The following is a 17,623-nucleotide window of genomic DNA, read 5'->3' on the forward strand; positions in this document are numbered from 1 at the left end:
AACAGTCCTGGCTGGTATTTCTCAATGGTTATAGTATTGGCCCATGCACCAAAGGGTCACAGATCCGATTCCCGGTCAAGAGCACATACCTGGGTTGCAGGTTCAATCCCCGGCCCTGGTCAGGTGGGTGCAGGAGGCAACCACTCGATGTGTCCCTCTAACATTGGTATTTCTCTTTTGTCTCTCTCTCTGTCTCCCTCTCTCTCTCTCACTCTTTTTCTCTCTCTCTCTTCTCACCCGTCCCCTCCTCCTCTCCCTTCCACTCTCTATAAAAATGAATGGAAAAAAATATCCTCAGGTGAGGATTAACAACAACAACAAAATCTGAAATATAATAGTGTTGCTATTGCTAGCTCTCTTAGGAAAAAAACATCCTACCAGTAGGTCCTCGGGTTACGTCAGAGATCCATTCCTACGGTGCAACGTAATGCGATTTTCACCATAAGTCAGAACCCACCTACATGAGCACCTACATCACTCACATGGAGCATATACACAGCTGTAATGAAGTGAAATAGTAAAAAAAAATTAAAAGAAAGATAAAAATTCCTGACCTTTACGTGTGGTAAGTAAATAATAATAATAAAAAACATAAAGTACATATGTACATACGTTGAAATGATGGAACTTTTTTAATATAAATATAAATAAATGGAAGAATGCGACATAACCACGAAACGATGTACGTCGAGTCCAACATAACCTGACGACTGTCTGTATACAATATAAGCCTAATATGCTAAGTGTCTGGTCATCTAGTTGTCAATTCAACCAATCAAAGCAGAATCTGCTAATGATATGCTAAGGCCACTCAACTGCTTGCTATGATGCACTGACCGCCAGGGGGCAGTTGACCAGTCGCTATGATGTGCACTGACCACCAGGGGGCAGACGCTCTGACTTGTAGGTTAGCTTGCTGCTGGGGTCTGGCCAGTAGGGACTGAGCAAGATGGGCCAGACATGCCCTGGAGCCCTCCCGTGGTCCCTCCCTGTCTGGCCAACCTCCTGTGTCCCTCTTTGGCCCAGATTGTGCACCAGTGGGATCCCTTGGCCTGGCCTGTGCCCTCCCTCAATCCGGGACCTACTTGCACTAAGTAAGCAAGAGATTTACTTGCACTAAGTTCTCAAATAATATTTGGAAAAAGAACAAAGCAATGGAATATGAAAAAAAATCAGAGGTGATAAAATTTTCTGAAAACTGTAACATTTAGTAGGAGCAGACCTTGGGGAGATTCTGCTTGACAGAGTTAAACTTCAGACTGTTTTTAACCTGTTCACTTTGTCATCAGCTTTGTTAACAACATTCTCAAATGGACATCAAACTTAACATGACAGATTGAACACTTGTTTGTCTCTGCTCCTTGCCTAAAACCCATTAAAATGACAGGGAAGGAGTAGGATAGATAGAAATACGTTTTAGAAGATGGAAGATAGATGGATAGTGGTTACTAACAGCATAAAGCAACCTACTGCCTCAAGTGTGTTTGGTGGAGTGGGGAGTGGTTAAGAGTCAAATTTCAAGAAACGGGCCTTTGAGTACCTCTGAAGTTGGGTTTGGAGCCCAATTGAAAATTAAAGTATTAATTAAAGGTTGCATAAAAATTAATCAAACTTTCAAATCGCCCTATCCACAGTATAGTTAGGAAACTGCGCTCCCCAAGCATAAATCAAGAGGTTTATTCTCCAACACTGTCTGATAGAACTTTCTGTGGTTAAAATGTTTTATACCAGCATTGTCTACTGTCAAGCATCTCGGTGGTTAGAGTGACCAGTGTGGCCGAGGAGCTACATTTTGTATTTAATTGAAATGAATTTAAATTCAGGTAGCCACATGTGGCTATGGGTACCATATTGGACAGTACAACTCTAGGCATGGGAACAGCAAAGCAGGCACTGCTGGGAATAGGGATGGGTTGATTATCTTACTGAAAAGCAAGAAAAGTAAATAAGTTTCTTCACGCTAAATGGTGAGATCTTGCAACCCTTTCTGCTGCTTGGGACCCAGTTTAGAGGATTACTTGCTAAGAAAAACTGACCTGCCAAAGAGGAAAGAGCTACAAATTCAGACATTTATTTCTGCCCTGTAGTGTATCTGGATGCCGCCTCAGAGCTGTATAGCAAGCACACCCTCATGGAGCGCTCCTCTCAGGCAGGTTTTAATGCCTCACTCTTAAACATGACTAGGCAAGCCAGGGCCACCATACATTTCAGGGAAGCTACCCAGCCAAAAAGGAGAGAAATACAAACAGGAAAAACAAAAGAACTGAAACCAAGATATTACAGAGAACATAAGAAAAAATATTTTTAAAGAGAAGATATTGCAGCAATAAGACAAGATCAGAATACTATTTTAAAAACAAGGTGAAAATGTTTTAACCTCAGAGATTAAAAATAATACAAAGTTTTTTAAAAGCAATAGAAGTATTAGAAGACAAAGTTGAAATGTTCTTCTGGATAACAAACGAAAAAAATATATGAGAGAAAAGTTTAGAGGATTAGAGGATCAATACTGGAGAATAGTAGAGTTCCAGAAAGAAAGAATCAATGAAAATGAGGGGAAAAAAAGAAAAGAAATTACCAAAGAATTTCTCTAAACTGAAAAAAGTAAATATTCAGATCGAAAGGCTCATTGAGTCCTAAGCCAGCAGAAGTGATACATCTGCTCAGCAAAGGCCTTGTGCAAAAATGTTGGTGACAACAATATCTGTAATAGCCCCAAAATGCAAACAATCAAAAGTCTGCCGGCACTAGAGCTGGGTAAAGTAATTGTGATGTGTTAATATAGTGGAAGAAAAATTAATGAATTACCCGTATATGCACTGGCACAGATGAATCTCACAAACTTAATAGTGAGCAAAAGAGACCAGTAGCAAAAAAGCACATAGTATATGATGTCATTTCTATAAAAATTAAAAAACAGGCAAACTGATCTATGGTGTTGGCAGTTAGGATAGCGGTTACCATAGAGGCAGGTAGAGGCTGGAAGCAGCTTTATTCTGTTTCTTAATCTAGGAATGACCCAGTATGTTCATGTTGTAAAGTTCAGCAAATGATATTTATGATTTACACTCCCTTCTATGAAAATACTATATAGTATAGATTCTATACTAATAAAAGCCTAGGTGGCCCTCACACCCTCACGAGATGCCCTCACATCATCACAAGATGGCTTCCCCCCACGTCGTCACAAGATGGCCGCCCCACATGTCATCACAAGATGCCCACCCCAACAGGGGAGGGCAGTTGTGGGCGATCAGGCCAGCAGGGGAGGGCAGTTGGGAGCAACCAGGTCTGCAAGGGAGGGCAGTTGAGGGCCATCGGGCCAGCAGGGGAGGGCAGTTGGGGGCCATCGGGCTGGCAAGGGAGGGCAGTTGGGGGTGATTAGGCCCACAGGGATCGGGTCTAAACTGGCAGTTGGACATCACCCGAGGGGCCCCAGATTGGAGAGGGTGCAGGCTGGGCTGAGGGAACACTCCCAGCCCCCATGCACAAATTTTGTGCACCGGGCCTCTATTCTTCTATAAAAAGCTTACATTTCGCCCTAGCTGGTTTGGCTCGGTGGATAGAGCATCAACCTTCAGACTGAAAGGTATCAGGTTTGATTCCAGTCAGGGGCATCTATCTGGGTTGCAGGCTCGATCCCCAGCCCTGATTGGGTTGGGAGGAACTGATCAATGTGTCTCTCTCACATTGATGTTTCTCTCTGTCCCTGTCTCTCCCCCTTCCTTCCACTCTCTCTAAAAGTCAATGGAAAAATATCCTCAAGTGAGGATTAACAACAACAAAAAAGCTTACATTTCTAAAACTTACCCAAATATTTTACAGTGAAATTTAGAACCAGAGATCAAGAGGAGATCCTAAAAGCTTTGAGTGTGGCTGATGGGGGTGGAGGGGTGGGAGGGTGAGGAGATAAAATGATCTAGCTAGAAAATAACAAGACTTCTTAAAAGTACTGTTGGAACCTGCAACACAATGGAGAAATGCCCATAACATTCTGAGGAAAAATTATTTCCAACCTCCAGTGAGGAGGTAAAATAATGACATTTCATAAAACAGTCTGCAAAGAAATATACCGCCCATGCACCCTTTCACAGGAGGTTTCTAAAAGATGAACTTCTCAAACAGAAGAATAGAAAAGACAGAGGAACCGACCCAAGACAACACCCTCTAGGTCCATTCATGTTGTCCCAACTGGTAAGCTTTCATCCTATTTATAGCTGAGTAATACTCCATTGTATATACAGGGTGTCCCAAAAATATATACACACTTTGAATAATTATAAAGGCAGTGCTTATTAAAATACATTTAGAAAAAGGAAAAGAAAAGACCAGAGGACCCAGGAAGCAGAAAAGAAGGAAGACAATCTCTAAAATGATAGTAAAAAGAAAACCATGGCTGTGCAGCAGGCCAGGGATGAACCTGTGCAGCCTGGACAGAGATCCAAAAGGAATACCGCTGAGAAGTAGCCTGAGGGGTGAGAGGAGGTTTAAGGTGCTCTTGGAGAGTAGGGTGATAAATGGTGATGGGTGCATAGAAATCTAAGCCAATGAAAAGAAAAAAGGTAGCTACTAACTGCAGCAACACAAAGATGTACAGGAAAGGAAAGGTCATGTGAACAGAATGTACATAGTCATTCGATAATATAAGTACTGACCCAATTCTTTTAAATCTTCATGTTAGGAAGTTAGGGAAATAAAAGTGTATTGTATTGTAAGGAAAAAGTTGGGGGCTGGGGAGGGGGGAGTTGGATCCTAGAATCTTGATAGGAAGGCAATACTACAACAGTGACTCCTGCCAAACAAATGTTGCGCTCTGTTTTCAATTTTCACCTTTTGTCATAAAAGCAAAAATCCTCTTTGGATTTCTTTCAGTTAATGAAAACAGGTACTAAGGTTGGTCTTTCATAAAAGTGAAGTGATGTAAAACTTTCAAAAAGCAAGTTGGGGGGTGGGGTGGGTAAGAGATCAACCGAAGGACTTGTATGCATGCATATAAGCATAACCAATGGACACAAGACACTGGCGGGTAGGGGAGGCGGGGGGAAGGTCAAGGGGGAAAAAACATATATAATACTCTTTGTAATACTTTAAGCAATAAAACAAAATAAAAATTTAAAAAAGCGAGTTAACCTGTGTAAGTCCCCTTTAATCAAGTTATCTTCCACTTCTAGGAATATATCTCTGTAAGTACTCATATGCAAAGATTCATATGCAGGGACAGTTGATTGAAGTCTTAGTTATAGTTATTGATTTTAAAAAATTATATATCAATAGTATGGAATACAATGCAGCTGTTAAAAAGAATGAGCCAGGCCTGTGTGGCTCAGTGATTGAGTGTCCACCTACCAACCAGGAGGTCATGGTTCAATTTCCGGTCAGGGCACATGCCTGGGTTGCAGGCTCGATCCCCAGTGGAGGGTATGCAGGAGGCAGCCAATCAATGATCTTCTCACATCATTGATGTTTCTATCTCTTTCTGCCTCTCCGTCTCTCTTCCTCTCTGAAATCAATAAAAAAAAATTTTTTTAAAAAATGAGATAGACCTAGATCTACTAATATAGAAAGGTATTTGAATACTATTATTGGGGTTGGAGGGGGGCAGTGGAACAAGTTGTAAAGCCATAATTCCATATTTTAAAATATATTGTATTTTGGATATGAACAAAGAAATGCTATAATAGCATAAATATGGCTCTAGTAAGTGGGCTTTAAATTTCTGTTTGTAAATTTTTCTATTTTTGCAATGGGCATGTGTGAATTTTATATTCAGAAAAAATGTAGCTATACACACACACACACACATACACACATGCATGTGTGTGTATCACCCAGCATAGTAATTGTGGACACATAAGTAGACCCTCTTGGTAGTTAGTGGTTGTTATGAGAATCACTTTCTGTGTAAGTTTTCTGCTTCAAATCGAATATTCCTTTAGCAGTAGAACAACCTTTGTGCTTAGGGTTTCTGTGTGAAAATACAGCTTTTTCTTTCCTGGTAGACTCTTTATAGTTGAAACCTGCTCTCCTTTTCCCTTTTCATCAGCTTTAATAAATGGGCTCAGGGAACCCCTCACAGGATATGCCATCATTCATTTTAATTTTTAAAATTATAATAGCAATTTAAGCTTATCTTAAATATTCAAGCAATACTGAAGTTTGTAAGGTAAAAACTTAAAAGTCATCATTCTAACCCTTTCCCTCAAGTCCTACTCCCCAAAGTTGGAAATGGTTCAGTGTATGGTCTTCAAAACTTCTGTACATATGCAAATGTGCATGTGTATTTTTGCTAGAAAATAAGATCATATCATACATACCAATCAATATCTTTTCATGCCATAAGTTTAGATATACTACACCTTTTTAAAGAAAGGCATGATAGTTCTGGCGAGTGTGGCTCAGTTGGTTGAGTGTCATCCAATGCACCAAAAGGTCACCGGTTCCAGTCCCCGTCAGAGCACATGCCCAGGTTGTGGGCTCAATCCCCAGTAGGGGGTGTGCAGGAGGAGCTGAGCCATGTTTCACTCTTACATTGTTGTTTACTCTCCCTCCCCCTTTCTCTCTCTCTAAATAAATAAAAACATTAAAAGAAACGCATAATATTCCCCTATCAACATAATTTTTGGTATTGCTATCAGTGCCGCAAAAATATTTTTACATATATTTTGTCCCCTTTCAGTAAGGAGAGCTGTAGGATAAATTCCTACAAGTAGAATTAGAGTTGGTCAAAAATATCTACATGGATAATAATTATCCTGCTGGACTACTTTACTTTCCTACCAGCAGTATTTGTATGAACTTCTTTCCCACATACACCTTCACCTATATTGTAATTACTAGTATCTTAAAATGTTTGTCAATCTGATGTGTAAAAAGTGGATCTCATTGTTTTATCTGAATTTCTTTTGTTGACTAGTGATGAGCACTTCTTTGTTGCCACAACCTATTTGGAAATGTAATGTAGATCCAACAGGAAGGCTGGCCTAGAATTTTAATCTTGGTTATGTGGTGGGAGAGATGTATGAATGTGCTTGGAAATGGGATCCAGGAGAGAGCATGGAAGAAGAGGAGACAGAAAAGATGGTGTGATGTAGTACATTTATGGTTTCATTTTTGGCCATCATGGCAGGGGTGGAGGACAGGTCGGATGGTGGCACATTACCATGCATAGAAACCAGTCCACATCTGGCTGCTGATGCAGCATCCTTGAATTCCTCACCTCGCTGAAAATGAGCCATCTCTTCCAGTTCAGCTTGTTTTGAAACCATGGAAATCTTGTCCATTATTCTCTGTGTACTTCTTCCCACAGAGATCTGGCATGATATTGATTCAGCATCTGGAGGAGCTAATACCAGTTTATCAAGTCTGTATCCATCACCTAACGGTGCCTCCTCTACCTAAAGGATTTCATGAAACCCCATTTCAAAATCACTGCTTGAAATGGTCATGTTTCAAACCTCTGTAAAGAAACTGTAACTGTGGAAAAATGTAGGTAGGGCCTTCGGTGCAGAAAGAGTATTCAGATATCTTTGCAACCATTAATAGCTCAGTCACATTTTACCTCCTTAATTGTCAAGGATGCATAGGGCATCTATCTCCCAACATATGTGAACTATTGTCCCAATACACATTACTTCCTTCTTTTAGACCCAGCAAGCCTCCCTGAGCAGGGACTGTCACCTGGGGGAGAGGGGACAGGTAGACTGGCCTCCAGGGCACCTTGTAACAGGGACCATATGAGGAACTTACAGACACCACCGGCTTGTTCTCCATTTAGGATGTCTTCACTGTCGTTTCCATCTCATGACCCAGAGACACCTGCTTATGAAAGAATAGGAGTCCTGATCATTCAGGGCCTCTCAAAACAAGTCAATCTCACCAAATGTCCATGGAGGATGTTTACCCTGATTCTGTTGCAGTTTCTCAGGTAGGTCCAGTGCTTCTCTCTTTTTTAAATTCCTATCAGCTTTTTCCCTATGGAGTTCATGTCTTGAGAGTTTGTCTTCCAAACACACTGCATTCACAACTAGTTCATTGTTTCTCTCCTTTTATACTCAAGCACAGTGGTTCTCAACCTTCCTACTGCCGCGACCCTTTAATACAGTTCCTCATGTTGTGGTGACCCCCAACCATAAAATTATTTTCGTTGCTACTTCATAACTGTAATTTTGCTACTGTTATGAATCATAATGTAAATATCTGATATGCAGGATGTATTTTCATCGTTATAAATTGAACATAATTAAAGCATAGTGATTAATCACAAAAACAATATGTAATTATATATGTGTTTTCCGGTGGTCTTAGGCGACCTCTGTGAAAGGGTTGTTCGACCCCCAAAGGGGTCGCGACCCACAGGTTGAGAACCACTGCTCAAGCAGATATGTACATGCAGGCTTTCTGGTCAACCTGTGGCATGAGTGTTACTTCAGGATGTAATAAGTTAATACTTTGTGAGTAAATGTAACCTTACCCTCCCCCCACCACAGTGTTTATCTTTATATTCCTAAAAAGGGAAGGACTCTTAGCTGAAAACCCCTTATTTCCTTTATCCCACCCCTCTGACTTTCCAAATTAGTTTATAGTTGGCCATGTAAAAGGTAAGTGGTTCAAGATCATCCACTTCACCCTTTCTCCACACCTGAAAAAGGACAATTTACATTCACATTTTGCTGGTGACAGGAGCCCTGAGTCAAAAGTTTTATGCAGAAAACAGCCTTGGAAACAAGATGCTGGTCACTGGAGCTACAGCACATAGAGTTCCCTGTAGGGATCAGGTTGTTAAGACCAGATGAGGACAAGATGCTGTAAAAGTGTCTGCCTTTTCCAGTTTAATTTTACCAGAGCACATAAATTCAATGACAGGTTTCTTTAAACAGTTGTTCTTAACTTTAAATAATTTTTTTAAATAATTAGCACCTGGTTTGCTTTTTTAAATTTTTGATGTATGAAGTAGAGTGGAAAGATTGGGGGCTATGGATAGTATTCTAAAAAAGAGGAAAGGATACAGTTTTTCATAATTAGACATATTTGACTTTGAACCAAATATTTAGCTATGTGGCCTTGGGAAAGTTGTTTTTAAGTCTTGATTGGCTTTAGGGTGAGTGGGAATATGGCCTTACAGTCTTTTTGTTAACATAAAATAATGAATATGGGCCAGGCTGGGTGATTAGTTGGTTGGAGCATCATCCCATACACCAAAAAGGTTGTAGGGTTTGATTCCCAGTCAGGTCACATACCTAGGTTGTGGGTTCCATTCCCCAGGTTGGGGCACATAAGGGGAGGCAACCAATCAATGTTTCTCACATTGATGTTTCTCTCTCTCTCTCTCTCTCTCTCTCTCTCAAATCAATAAACCTGTTATCACATGAGGATTAAAAAAATCTATTTTAAAAAAAGAAATAATATGAAAAAGGTAGCATACTACCTCCTTTCCTATCTCTTTATATCACAACTAGTGGCCTGGTGCACAAATTTGTGCACATTGAAAGGAAATTAATTAGAAGAAATATTTTAATATCGCTATTCACCCTTTCTCTATAATAGAATTGTCAACAAAATTCATGATCAACAATGAGAGATGGAGCCGAAACCGGTTTGGCTCAGTGGATGGAGCGTCAGCCTGCGGACTGAAGGGTCCCGGGTTCGATTCCGGTCAAGGGCATGTACCTGGGTTGTGGGCACATCCCCAGTAGGAGATGTGCAGGAGGCAGCTGATCGATGTTTCTCTCTCATCGATGTTTCTGACTCTCTATCTCTCTCCCTTCCTCTCTGTAAAAAATCAATAAAATATATTTTAAAAAACAAAAAAAACAATGAGAGATGGAAACACACGCATGTGATTGGCGCCAGCGAAAGCTTTATATGTATCGCGCGTGTGCGAGTCAACTTAGCCTTTTATAGATATAGAATAAACTTGCTTAATTAGACCTGCTTTCTGATGTAGCTAAACTTTTTCCAGCCCAGTGAAGCACCCCAACTTCTCTTTCAGGTAATTGTCAACAACACAGCAATAAATATCAACACGAAGCAGATTGTTACTGTAAATCATGCAGGGAGAACAAAGGGTAAAATATTTAACTGCAGCAGTGTTTGACTATATTCTGCGTAATGAGAAAACCTGAAGTCATTTTCAAGGTCCACCATTTCTTCTTTTCAGTCGGGTCAAGTTTCTAAGCTTTCTACATCTCTGTTTTCTGGTTAATGAAAAGAAAATAGGATTCCACTGAGTCTCCTATCTACCTACTCCAGGATTTCTGTGAGGATCAAGTGAGATAAGGCATGGGAAACCACTTCACCGACATTTGGTTACAGCGTAAAATGTTTCTACCTGGCAATAAAGCAAAATAAAGTGTTCCTGGGCTGAAGAAACTCCAAGGAGGCTAGTTGTTAGGGAGAGAAGCCAGGCATTGCTACATGACGTCATTACCCAGACAGACACTTAGCATATTAGCTTTTTATATATATACTAGAGGCCTGGTGCACAAAATTCGTGCACTCCGGGGGGGGGGGGGCGTCGCTCAGCCCAGATTGCGAGAGGGTGCAGGCCAGGCCGAGGGACCCCACCAGTGCACGATCGGGGCCGGGGAGGGACGCAGGAGGTTAGCCAGCTGGGGAGGGACCACAGAAGGGCTCCAGGGCATGTCCGGCCCTCTTGCCCAGTCCTGATTGGCTGGACCCCAGCAGCAAGCTAACCTACCGGTGGGAGTATCTGCCCCCTGGTGGTCAGTGCATGTCATAGCGAGCAGTTGAGTGGCCTTAGCATATCATTAGCATATTATGATTTGTTTTTTTTGTTTTTTAATATATTTTATTGATTTTTTACAGAGAGGAAGAGAGAGGGTTAGAGAGTTAGAAACATCCATGAGAGAGAAATATCCATCAGCTGCCTCCTGCACACCCCCTACTGGGGGTGTGCCCGCAACCAAGGTACATGTCCTTGACTGGAATCTAACCTGGGACCCTTCAGTCCACAGGCCGATGCTGTAGCCACTGAGCCAAATTGGTCAGGGCAGCATATTATGCTTTGATTGGTTGAATGGCTAACTGGATGACCGGACACTTAGCATATTAGGCTTTTATTATATAGGATAGATGAATCAGGGCCTCTATTCCATCTGTCTTTAAGAGAGTCCTGGATGCTATGAGGAGATGCTGATCCTGAGGAAGTGACAGTCCATGGGGGAGGAGGAAGCACATCCCCTGTCATTGCAGACCAGCAAACTTCTGAGAAAGGTGAGAGGAGGCATTGTGAGAGCTCACACCCAGTTCTCAGGCTTTACTCGCCCAGTTACACTGCCTCTGGGGCCCTTGTCATACCCTAGGGACGGGGAAGCAATTCCTTTCTGAATTAGTTGAAGGCCTTGTTCATCCTCCTGCCTCAGGCCAGTGCCTTTTCTCCCTGAAGTGTCTCTCAGAGCTGAAGCTTCACTCCTGGCCAATAGGAGCCAACAAACCTAATCCTGGGTCCCAGGAACTGCCTCCCTGTTAGGTCCGATCAAATAATTGAATCAACATCTCCTCCCCTGGGAGCTGACCTTTAGGCCACTTCACAGCCCACATTCCCTTTCTCTTAGACCACATTCCACTTGTTAAGACCACATTCCATTTCCAAGACCATTATCCACCCACCCCCATCCCCACCTTCCAGGATCCTGACCTGCCCACAGAATTCTCTGCCCACAGAAAGCCTGCCTAGAGGCTTTCAAATTTCTGACTCCCTGTCTCTGGGTCCTGGCACCATTTAGGGGCTCAGCCCATCTGGTTTTCCAGATGACCTAATAAATGAATAATTCTTTACTACTTTTGGCCTCTTGAGTTCCTCCTTTGGCGATCCTAACACTCCCCAGTCAGGGTCCTGTTCCCAGTGTTCTCCCCTGCCTCCCTGGAGAGAGAGAAGGCTCATCATCTGATCCACAGCCTCTGGGAACCCTGCTCTGATGGGGCTCCTTGAGTCATCAACATCTAACTACCTAGGCTACTTGTGAAGAATACAAGCTATTGGCTCCTTTTATCACCGACCTGGCCAAGAAGCCTGCCAGGCTGTGGGATACAAAGAAAAAGCGTCCCAGGGTTCAATTCTGGTCAAGCGCACCTGCCCAGGTTGTGGGCTCAATCCCCAGTAGGGGGCGTGCAGGAAGCAGCTAATCAGTGATTCTCATCATTGATGTTTTTCTCTCTCTCCCTTCCTCTCTGAAATCAATGAAAATATATTTTTTAAAAATATATTGGACTATTAAAATAAAGAAAAGAAATGAGTGGCTCATGGGGGCAAAGATTTCATGCTGATTGTGCTCTGAGCAGCTAAGACAAAACAATGCCAGGTATTGCTAAATTATTAGAAAATAATTGTGGAAAATAGCAAGAAAATAAAGATATCTTTGACTTAACCCTCCCACAGGAAGACAGTGGTGTAGTGGAGAAGGTATGAGCATTGGTGTCAGGTGAACCAGGCCCCTTTCTGGTTGTTTTTGGGGGACACGTGATTTGGCAGTGATGATGGAGGTATGACTGTGATGGTAGTTCTTGCTATTCACATGGATTGAGGTCTTACTATGTGCCAAGCACTACTAGTGCTTTATAGCTGTTATCTCCCAACAGCCCTGTGAAGTAGTTACTATTATTACCTCTATTTTATAGGTGAGGAATCTGAGACACTTAAGTTAAATGATGTAACCTCTCTCTATCTTCATTTCTTATCTGCACAATGGGAATTAAAGAAAATACTGTCTTATCCTGACTAGGGTGGCTCAATTGGCTGGGCATCCTCCCATACACAAAAAGGTGGTAGTTCAATTCCCAGTCAGGGCACATGCCCAGGTTTGGGGCTTGATCCCCAGTAGGGGTAGTACAGAAGGCAGCCAATTGATGATTGACGTTTCTCTTTCTCTCCCTTTCCCTTCCTCTTTGTCTAAAATCAATAAAAGCATATTTTTTAAAAAATACTACCTCAGAGTTGAAGAAATAATGACCAATTCACATCAAGTTTGTGGTATACAATAGGTATTCAATAATGAAATTTTCTCCTGTGAGAATGGGTCCCAATGAAATCATAAAAAGGAGCAAATGATCTTATCATGGAGATGTAACCTGGAAGCCACCTTTGTGTCCAGCAATAGGAAAAGGCTTAGCAGATTAGGACAGAATATTATACAGCCACTAAAATATCTATGAAAACCATAAAAGTAGAAAGTTTTTAGAATATTATGTTACACTAGAAGGCTGGTGCATGAAACTCATGCACTCGGGGGGTATCCCTCAGCCTGGCCTGCACCTTCTCACAGTCTGGGAGCTCCCCGTGGGAGTGGGCCTAAGCCGGCAGTCGGACATCCTTAGTGTTACCGCGGAAGCAGGAGAGGCTCCCACCACCACTGCTGCGCTCGCCAGCTGTGAACCCGGCTTCTGACTGAGCAGTGCTCCCCCTGTGGGAGTGCACTGACCACCAGGGGGCAGCTCATAGCAAACGGTCGTTCTGCCATCCGCCAAAACCAGCTCTCCAACATCCCCCAAGGGGTCCTGGATTGTGAGAGGGCACAGGCCAGGCCGAGGGACCCCACTGGTGCACAATCAGGGCCAGGGAGGGATACAGGAGGTTGGCCACCCGGTGAGGGACCATGGGAGGGCTCCAGGGCATCTAGTTCAGTCCCGATCAGCCAGACCCCAGCAGCAAGCTAACCTACCGGCCAGAGCATCTGCCCCCTGGTGGTCAGTGTACATCATAGCAAGCAGTTGAGCGGCCTTAGCATATCATTAGCATATTAGGCTTTTATTATATAGGATTAATAAAAAGAAAAAAGAGTATATGTACATTGATTACAATTATATGAATTAACTTGTACACAAGGTTTGAAAGCAAAATATAATTAAAAGTTGTTAGACATAGGTTATTTAATGTGGTTATATACTGCCTTACAGATTTTGAAAAACCAGCAAAAACAAAAGTATTGCCAGGTGCTACAAGTGGCAGCTGCTGTCAATATGGCTAAAATACCAACTAATGTCCCAGATGTGCAAAGGATACCGATCCTTTTAACCACACCAGCACATGCAGAGAGTTGCCTACCAGTAATATTTTCTTGTTCTTCTACTGAGAATGTAACACATCTTTGAGACAGATTTCTGGAAAAAAAAATTGGCTTCAATGGATATACTACATGCCAACCAACCTGTTGCACTCTGTAAGTCCAGTAAAGTTTCTTGGTCCAGTGAGTAGAAGTTGACTTGACTAGTGAAGTAGGAAAGCTTCCTTTAAAGGTCTTTTTCTTTGCTCAGCAGGGAACATGCAGATTTAGTAACATGCAGATTTACTCTGAGTAGGAAAGAGCGGTACTGAAGAACTTGACCTCTAAGGCGATTATTTCATATAATATTGAATTTTTTTGCACATAAAGGAGATAGTGTATGACTAGAAAATGTATTATGAATAGATAATGAAAAATTATTTCATTATCTCAGTTCATGGACATGAAAAGTAATGAATCCTGCTTACTGATCAAGGCTGATGTCCACTATATCTACTAGGATGTAGTCCGACCTAGAATATTCTTCTTCCTCAATGTTATGACTCCAAGAACAGATATGCCAGAAAAGAGACTAACCTGGATTATGCAGCCTTTTACTATGGGCTGTGAAGGCAAAGTTGTAAACTTTGTTGCATGTTGTGAACTTTTTTGCCTCCCTACCTCTCAAGTGACCCCTGGGCCTTTTCCTAAAATCAAATTCATTTTACTGAGCCATTGCGGGCCAGTATAGTTCACCATCTAGTGCTGCCTTGTGAAAGCTGGCCGCAGCATCACATCATCTAAAGTGCAATGCCAAGACTCTGTCCTGCACCAGCCTCCCACCCTCCCCATTTTACCTGCAATCGTCATTCTTTATTTTTAAAGTATATTTTTATGTTTTCAGAGAGGAAGGGAGAGGGACAGAGCGATAGAAACATCAATGATGAGAGGGAATCATTGATTGGCTGACTCCTGCACGCCCCCTACTGGGGATCGAGCCCGCAACCTGGGCATGTGCCCTGACAGGAAATCAAACTGTGACCTCCTGGTTCATAGGTGGACACTCAGCCACTGAGCCACACTGGCTGGGCCATAATCATTATTCTGGATCTCACTCTGTAGCCCGTAGCTATGCTGGTGCAGTGGAGGAGGAGTCCCAGAATCTAGAGGCACTTTAGTTCACATGCTGTCACTAACTGAGCTATCCTGAGCAATTTAGTCGATCTATCTGTGTTGCTTCTTGACTGTGAATAAGGAACATCGACAGATGTTGTCAGGATCAAATGAGAAAATTTAAGTGAAAGCACTTTCTTTTCTTTCTTTTTTCTTTTTGTCTCTCTTTTTTTTTTTACTTTAGAGAGAGGAAGAGAGAGAGAGAAAACCTTGTTGTGAGAGAAAAACATCGATCGGCTGCCCCCTGCATACCCCTTTACTGGGGATCAAGCCTACAACCCGGGCATCATGTGCCCTGACCAAGAATAGAACTGATGACCTTTTGGTGCATGGGACGACACACAACCAACTGAGCTACATCGGCCAGGGCATAAAAGTACTTTCAAAATAAATGTAATGGTCACAATAAGTTTTCAGTTCACACCCACTAGGATAGCCATAATAAAAAAGACATAAAAAATGTTGATAAAGGCATGGAGAAATTGGAACCCTCACATATTGCTGGTAGGATTGTAAAATGATACAGCTGTTTGGAAAACAGACTCTTAGTTCTTCAGTTAAACATAGTTGTCAAATGACCCAGCAGTTCCGCTCCTAGCTATGTGCCCAAGTGAAATGAAACATACATCTACTCAAAAACTTGGACATGAATGTTCACAGCAGCATTATTCATAATAACCAAAAAGTTGAAGCATTCCAAGTGTCCATGGAATGCTTAAGTGCTTAAATGGATAAATAAAGTGTGGTATATCCATACATTTGTTTTTTAAAAAACATGACGACGTCTTTATTTTATTTATTTTTTGTTAATCCTCACTCAAGGATATTTTTCTTACTGATTTTTAGAGAGAGTGAAAGGGAGGGGGGAGAGAGAGAGAAACATAAATGTGAGAGATATATCCATTGGTTACCTCCTGATTGGGGCCTGGAATCAAACCTGCAACCCAGGTAGTTGCCTTTGATCTGGTATCAAACCCATGACCCTTCAGTGTGCGGGCCGATACTCTAACCACTTAGAAACATTCACCAGGGCGATACAATTGATTAATTGATTATTATTATTCAACAATGAAAGTGTATGAAGAAATGTTACATACTGCAGTGTGAATAAAAACATTGTGGTAAATGAAAGGAAGCCAGTCATAAAAAGTCACATATTATGATCTCATTTATATGAAATATCCAGAATAAGCAAATCTGTAAAGATGATAAGTAGATGAATTGTTGGAAGGGCTAGAAGATGGGGGAGGAGGGGGGGAGGTGGACTAATGGATGCTAATGGATCCAGGCTTTATTTTGGGAGTTATGAAGTTCTAAAATTGATTTATTGGAATTCTCTGTGAATATACTAAAAACCATAGAATTTTATACCATAAATTGTATGGTGTGTGAATTTTATCTCAATAAAGCTGTATAGAAAGCAAATAGGTGCAATGCAAAGGCCATTGGTTTTCTGCAAATGACCAAACAGAGCTGAACTCCAGCAAGGATCCATTCAGGGCTTGGTTGACTTACTTCCAACATCTGAGATCAAGATACATCTTCTAATTGAGAACATCCCATAATCTGCCCACCAGGCCACACTTGTCATTGCCTGCATGTTCATGAACATCAAAAGCACCAGTGACTAGAACTGGAAAATGGTTGTCAATTGCTTCAATAAAGTCCCAGAAGGAAGAGTGAAGCACTCTTTTAACCCCTAGGAACCAAATGTTTATTGGAAAGGGAGTCAAGAAAATGGTAAGTCCTCACATACTGGGCAGTAGTCTCAAAGGAAAAATAAAAAATAGACTCCAAAGAGCTGAGCCCCAGGAGCCTTTGGTACTTGTGGATTCTCTTAAGAGAGGCTATATCATCAGTGCCCTTGATGGGACAAGAGATGGCACTGAGTGAATAAGTAGTGACATGGACTCTGAGTCAAACAATGGATTTAGAAGTCTAGGGCTCTGTGAGTACAACTGAGGAATATTTTAAATCAATGTATTTTGCCTATATTTCACTTTTTATGCATGCAGAAGAGTAGTAAATGTCTTTTAAAATCTAAGTGTAAAAGAGTGGCCTTTAAAAGTATAAATTAAACATTGTAAGTGATAAAACATCATCTCATAGTTTAATTGACAGCATTTTTTCTCAATGCATCTTAGAATTAGAGTCTTATATTTGACCAGAGGCCTGGTGTATGAAATTCATGCACTTGGGAGGGGGTTCCCTCAGCCCGGCCTGCGCCCTCTCATAATCCGGGAACCCCATGGGGAGCAGGCCTAAGCCATCAGACAGACATCCTTAGTGCTGCTGCAGAGGCGGGAGAGGCTCCTGCCACCACTGCTGCGCTCGCCAACCCTGAGCGTGGCTTCTGGCTGAGCAGCACTCCCCCTGTGGGAGCGCACTGACCATGAGGGGGCAGCTTCTGCATTGAGCGTCTGCCCCCTGGTGGTCAGTGCACATCAGAGCGA

The 17,623-nt window shown here is 42.0% G+C and overlaps 1 long non-coding RNA gene across 2 annotated transcripts; it reads left to right on the plus strand.

The window, feature by feature from the left end:
• Positions 1-3,980: 3,980 nt before the first annotated feature.
• On the plus strand, positions 3,981-16,916 carry LOC118651880. 2 transcript variants are annotated; one of them, XR_004966359.1, is made up of 3 exons: positions 3,981-4,194; positions 7,775-7,924; positions 16,748-16,916. It is a non-coding gene; the product is annotated as an uncharacterized LOC118651880 (long non-coding RNA). The 2 variants fall into 2 exon arrangements; XR_004966360.1 differs by lacking the exon at positions 3,981-4,194 and adding an exon at positions 7,048-7,485.
• Positions 16,917-17,623: the final 707 nt, after the last annotated feature.

This window comes from Myotis myotis, unplaced genomic scaffold, assembly GCF_014108235.1.
Source record: "Myotis myotis isolate mMyoMyo1 unplaced genomic scaffold, mMyoMyo1.p scaffold_m19_p_3, whole genome shotgun sequence".
Lineage (NCBI taxonomy): Eukaryota > Metazoa > Chordata > Mammalia > Chiroptera > Vespertilionidae > Myotis > Myotis myotis.